The sequence below is a fragment of the Harpia harpyja genome, chromosome 8 (assembly GCF_026419915.1).
Source record: "Harpia harpyja isolate bHarHar1 chromosome 8, bHarHar1 primary haplotype, whole genome shotgun sequence".
Classification (NCBI taxonomy): domain Eukaryota; kingdom Metazoa; phylum Chordata; class Aves; order Accipitriformes; family Accipitridae; genus Harpia; species Harpia harpyja.
The window spans coordinates 33,822,497-33,829,341 of NC_068947.1; the positions used below are offsets into that span (position 1 = coordinate 33,822,497).

General features: G+C 41.2%; 1 pseudogene; it reads left to right on the forward strand.

Moving 5' to 3' along the window:
• Window positions 1-454: 454 nt before the first annotated feature.
• On the forward strand, window positions 455-5,645 carry LOC128145251 (inositol 1,4,5-trisphosphate receptor-interacting protein-like 1; annotated as a pseudogene).
• The last annotated feature ends 1,200 nt before the right edge of the window (window positions 5,646-6,845 follow it).

Sequence of the window (6,845 nt, forward strand, 5' to 3'; positions counted from 1 at the left end):
TTCCCACCTTCCTCAAAAAAACACATCACTTGTCAAAAAAAAAAAAAAAAATCATGCCACAGAATAACTGGTCTGGGACCAAAAGATTTCCCTTCAGCGGCCAGATCTTCCATCTTTTGGGAGAAGCAATTGCAGATATTCAGTGGGTACCACTGTGCCACCAATACACACTGACTGGTTATGGCTGGATGTGTGACTTTCCTCACCAATTGTGTCATTCTACTGTAGAAATAATACTGTTCTGTTTGTTAACAAAGTGGCTGGCTATGGCACATTTTTATTAAATCCATTTCATCATTACTTTTGTCAGAAAGTCAGTTTTGGAAGTAAACTTTTTTTTTTTTTAAATTCAGTCCTACTCATTGACAATTCTACTAAGGAAAAAAACCTAAAGCTGTGAAAGTCCAGACTGAGTTTCATACTCAGAATAAAATCCTCCCAAACAGACACTATTATGGAACCCATTGGAGCTGTTCAGAGAGTCAGATACTACTCAGGTAAGTAAAAACATGTTGTAAGAGATAATCAAACTGCAGAAAGTAAGCTAATACTGTTTTACAAGTACCACATTGAAGAACTATTCAGGACTACTGCCACAACAAGCAGTAGTAATTTCCAAAGAAGTGATTTGCCATTTTTCACTAGTTATATTTGCATTCCCTCTTGTGCCGTTTGCAATGCTTGGGGGAAGTCTTTCAAATATATGCCTCCAAAGTTTCCTCATTATTTTCCATTAAATCCTTCCTCATTCTGTGAAGATTTTGTAGGGGTTGGCCATAGTACATTGCTTTCATTGTCAGTAGTGCTGACTACACTGTCTCACCATTTCCAGGTCTCATCTTGTATAGTCGCTGGAGTTTAGGACTGTCTACAGCTCCACACTTGTACATCCTTATGTGGCTGTGGATGCTTACATGTTAGAGTGTACACAGAAATGATCCCTGTGGCACAGTCAACAACCACTTCACCAGGGGAAAAAAAAAAAAAAAAAGATTTGTGAACAAAGGTCAAGAACTGCTTAGAAATCCCTAAGGATATCTAAAACACAGGTTATTAAGCTACTGCAAAGTAGTACATTTCAACATGGTCTCTCTCAAACAGCTGTCCATGAGCCAGTGGTTGATTATGGAGCCCTGAGGTTATGTGATCTGTAAGTCTTCTATTCTTACAGCTAACAAGATGAACTCAAATTCTAACCCGTTTTTTTAATGAAATCATTGGTTGCAGTCCTAGGAAAGTTACAGAATTATTATTAAAAGGTGTGCTCCGCGCTAGGCAAAAGATTAAGAATACTTTTCCTTGTGAATAGGGTGCTGAACTAGACATGTGGGTTATATGTAAGAATCCAAAGGAAATTTTGACCTCCCTGAAGGTAATGGAATTTTGTCATTTTATAAAATGACATTTATTATAAAATATCATTGTCATTTTAACAATAATTTATTTCCCATTACTGACTTCTTGAAAAAGTCACTTCACCTTTCTAAACATCCCATTCTTTAGCTATAAAGTAAGGATAATAATGAATTACTTCCCTTTGTGAGGTATTTTTAAAATGATGATAAAAATCATCATCAGACTGCATTCTCAGGAATACAGATTTTACTTCTACACGTCAAATGTATAGCACCCAATTGCCAACACAGTCGTCTTCAACAGAAGATTGGTTCTATACTAACGGTAAATTAAGAAATAACTTATATGATTATACTGAAGTTTTATAGTTCTGTATTCATTTGCAGTAGTTAATGCTCAGCCATTTATCCTGGTGGTGAAACAGATATTTAAAAGTTCTATTAAGATGAGAACAGAATCTGGCTAACACAAATGACTGATCTTAAAGTTACATTTATTTCTATCAAGGAGTGATATTTTTATGGTACATTCTCCCATTGACATTTTGGCAGGTGTCAGAATGATAGCACAGAGCATCAAGGAATTCCCATAGACTAGATTCTCAGCAGATGTAAATCAGCAGAGCTAAAATGCATTAGAGCCACAAGAAATTATACCACCTAAGAATCTGCTCTCAGTTATCTGCTATCCCTACTGAAATATCTTTCAAGTCAGCAGTGTGCACTGTTATCGCTTTAATACCATGCTGTATTGAGTCCTAAAAGTCATATGCCAAGCCTGTGAATCAATGCAAAACCCAACGGACTACAATTAATGAATTTATTGTGATGGGTCTGCAAACTGTCTATAATATTTTGTGTCCATTATATATCCAGCTTTTTCATAAGACTCTTGTATTTATTCTCTGGTCTATTTTGCTTTTAAGCAAAAGTACATTTGTTGAGAGTTAGAGGGTGTTTTTTTAATGACAATGCACCCTCTTTTTTGTCATGCTTTGTTCTTGTAATTTTGAAAATATGGCAGTTTTGTTTCAAATGAAAGCAAAAAATTGTTGCTTTTCTTTTCTAGTTCATATAAACAAATTATAATTTTACATGTTATTTCCAGATGGGAAATAACATAAGTCCAGTAGGAGCAATGTCACATGTGTGAGCATTTTTTAAACAGTAGAAAATATTGAGAAATTAAAAGCAAAAGACAGATGAATGTGGTGGTTTGAAGATGGCCGGAAAAAAATGACTCAGAGCACTAATGTGTGCTCCATACTGTATTTTACAGAAAGCCAGAAATGACCTATTTTTTCTGAATGTGAAGCAGCCACTTTCTAAGTATTTTGATATTTCCTCACAGAAAAATTGAGAAAACAGCCTACCTAGAAATTCCTTGAGACATTTCTGTACTCAAGTACAGTGGAAAGATTTCATCTTTGTAGCATTTGTTAAAGATCTTCTGTATTCTATCAAGTGAAGACTGCATGTTCAATATATAATATATAGTAATATGTCATTAATATATAAAATAGAGAAAAAGGCAATAAATGGATTTCTTTGGTCTGGAACCTCAAGACTGGAAGTACAAATACAGCCAAGGCAATAAGCACTTCTATTTCTGTGGGTGTCACTTCTATATCAGTAAGGGCTGGTGGGGGTAATGAATGAACAGATTTTTTTAGTATTCAAGAAACTGCATCAAGTTCCAAGAAAAAAAATGCCATTTTCTAGTATATTTTGGGGACAGCAGACACAATCTAGAAATATTTAGGTGTTTCAGCAAGTAAATTACAGGGAAGAAAATCACTTCTGAAGACAAAGCAACAAGGTTTCTTCTTTATAGCTGTCTTTTTTATGCTTCATGAGCCATCTGTGTCTGTGTACATAGCCCAAGTACCTCTAAGCCTAAAAGTTAGTTCAGTCAGATACAAAAAGGAAAAAAAAAAATTTTGCATAGAGCTACTTCAAGAAAGATAGCCTTGTGCATATAAGCCACAAGCAGTAAATCAAAAGGATGAGTCTCTCACCTTGCTTCCTTCATTAGCTTCCCTGTAGAGGCTCCAACAGGCAACTTCACAGACTCACAGACTGGTTGAGGTTGGAAGAGACATCTGGAGGTCTTCTTGTCCAACCCCTCTACTGAAGCAGGGCCACCTAGAGCTGACTGCCCAGGACCATGTCCAGATGGCTTTTGAATACTTTCAAGGATGGAGACTCCACAACCTCTCTGAGCAACCTGTGCTGGTGCTCAGTCACCCTCAGAGAAAAAGTGTTTCCTAATGTTCAGACAGAACCTCCTGTGTTTCAGTTTTTGTGCTTTGCCTCTTGTCTTGCCACTTAGCACCACTGAAAGAGCCTGGCTCCATCTTCTTTAGGACTTCCCTTCAGGTCCTTTTCTTGCAAAGCCACTTTCCAACCGGCCGACACCCAGCATATATTGGTGCCTGGGATTATTCTCTCCAGTTGCAGGACTTTGCACTTCCCTCCAGTTGCAGGACTTGTTGAACTTCATGAGGTTCTCATCAGCTGATTTCTTCAGCCTGTTGAGGTCCCTCTGGATGACAGCACAACCCTTTGGCATATCAGCCACTCCTCCCAGTTTTGTGTCAACAGCAAACTTGCTGAGGGTATACTCTGCCCCATCATCTGGCTCATTAAGGAAGATGTTAAACAGGATTGGACCCAATACTGACTCCTGGGGTAACCACTAGTTACTGGCCTCCAACTAGACTTCGTGCCACTGATCACCACTGTCTGGGCCTAGCCATTCAGACAGTTTTCAGTCCACCTCACTGTCTGCTCATCCAGCTGCTTCATCAGCTTCTTTATGAGGATCACATGGGAAACAGTGTTGAAAGCCTTACTGAAGTCCAGGCAGACAACATCCATTGCACTCTCTTTGTTTACCAAACTAGTCATTTCATCATAAAAGTTTGTCAAGCACAACTTCCCCTTGGTGAATTCATGCTGGCTACTCCTGATGACTTTCTTGTTGTTCATGTGCCTGGAAATGGTTTTCAGGATTAGTTGCTCCATCACCTTCCCAGAAACTGAGGTGAGGCTGACTGGCCTGTAGTTCCCTGGATCCTCCTTCTTGCTCTTCTTGAAGACAGGAGTCACATTTCCTTTCCTCCACTTCTCCCAGTTACCATGATCAAAGATTATCAAGAGTGGCCTCACAATGACATAAGCCAGCTCCCTCAGCACTCGTGGTGTCACCCCATCAGGGCCCATGGATTTATATATGTCCAGTTTGCTTATTTATTCCCTGACCTAAACTTCTTCCACTTAGGGTACAATTTTCTTGTTCTAGATTTACCTTTTGTTCTCTGAGGCCTGGGATTCCTGAAGGCCAGCCTCGCTAGTAAAGACTAAAGCAAAGGCAGCTTTGAGTACCCCAGCCTTTTCAAGGTCCTGTGTCACCAGATCCTGTGCCTCATTCACCAGTGGGCCCACATTCTCCCTGGTGTTCCTTTTGGTACCTGTGAACTTATAGAAGCCCTTCTTGTTGCTTTTGACATGCAGTTCTTCCTCCACCACCACCAAGATGAGCGGAGGAGAAATCAGAAGCCCAGCCTCTTACACACCCTTTGCAGTGGCTCCTACCTCAATGTGGAGAAAACCTCCTGCTGGTTCCAGAAGTTGGTGAAAGCAGCCTGGCAGGTTATGCCTCAGTCATGGCACTGCTGGCTAACAGTGCTGCCCTCCAGCTGCTCCTGGAAGCTCCAGCTGACAAATGCCTCCGAGAGAACCCTCTACATAGAGATGAGGTTTGGGTTATGGCTGGATGACTCAGATGCCTTCCTGACCATCAAGTAAGTAGAGGCCCACCTTACCAGTAGCATGACATGGCCGGAGAGCTGCACTGTGACAGTGATGCAGTTCTTCAGGCATATGGCCAGGTGTGCCTAGCACAACAGCTTCCACGTCAGGTAGCTGCAGCTCTGCACCCGTATACTGGTGGGCACAGACTTTTCCACCCATGCCTTGAAGACAGCTGTGATGCAACTCCTGGTTACCATGCCCCCATCAAGCTGGCACAGGCGGAATTTCCTGCTGCTGCTGGATCATAGCCTGAGGCAGATGTGCTGCTGCCTGGAGGAGAAACACTTCCACTACCTCCTCTTCAGCAAGAAGATGGTGCCTGAGGAGATGGTCTTGTCTCTGGCCTTCTGCATGGCCAGCCTGCTCAACCTATCCCAGCGCCTGATGCAGGAGCCGGCTGCTCATGCCCAAGCACTACATGAGTTCAAGGACTTGCAAGATTGGCCCACAAGACTGCTGATCTGCAGATATTGAAAGAGGTCTTCATGCACAGAGCTGTGTTTGTGGGGCTCACAGCTGACAGACCGACCTCATACCCCAGGGAAAAAGCACAAGGGACAAGTGCCACGAGTGCGGAGCAGGGCTCTGGCTGCTGCTCCAGTGCGAGGCTCGGGCACAAGCCAACGCAGAGCAGCAGCTCCAAGAGCAGGAGGCGCATCCCATCACAGCTCACAGAGAGAAAAGGGAAATCTTCATGAGCATTTGGTAGTAGCCAGCATACTGAATAACTTTTCCCTGTTAGATTTATTTAATCTAATGCCCTAGTATTTCCCTCCCTAATTAGCATTGCTTTTGTGTAATTAAACTTTTGATTTCTATAGAGAGATGCTATAGCTATGAAATTCATAATTAAAAATGTCGTCACCAAATTGTAGATTTTAGCTACATCCATGCAATCTTAGTGAATCCCACAGCTTTGGGAGTATGTCATATGAACAGATTGCAGATGGAGAATACCACAGAAGGTGAGAGAATAGAAAACTGCTTTGGTGTGGTAGATATAGCTGCAAAACAAAGCCCACCATTGCACAAACCACCAGCTAAATGCTATAAACCATGCATTACAGCTCTTCTGTTGATATTCCGAAAATAATTATGATTGTGAGCTGTCAGAAAGATTCACTGCACCAATTATGTTCATCACCAACTGACAACCTACCTAGGCAAACCCTTTTAAAATCTGAGCCTCCTACAACACTAATGAGCATTAAAGAACAAAATATACAGCTCCCGTGAGCTGGAGGCACAGCATCATAGCTTACCACTGCTATAAACAGTAAATCTTTACATAAGCCTGTTGGCAATGATGTTCCACAAATGTCAGCATAGACTCTTGTTTTCTAACTTCATCAGTAATGCTCTTCATTCCATTTATAATCTGCAACCTAAAATCAACTGTACCAACATAAAGAAATATGTTTTGTACAGAGAACGATATTTCCTCTTGGGGTGGGAAGAAGCAGGGTGGTGGGAAAAGGGTTTCATGTAACTTTCAAGGACTGAGAGCCCCCCCTGAAGGTTTCTAGGTCTCTCTCTAAAGACTATACTGCTGTTTGTTTCCAGTGAAAGGTTTTTGGGGGTTTTGTTGTTGGTGGTTTTTGGTTTTTGTTTGTTTGTTTGTTTTAAGCAGTGTTGGCCATGGAACAGTGCCACAGTCTCTGTCATATTCTATGC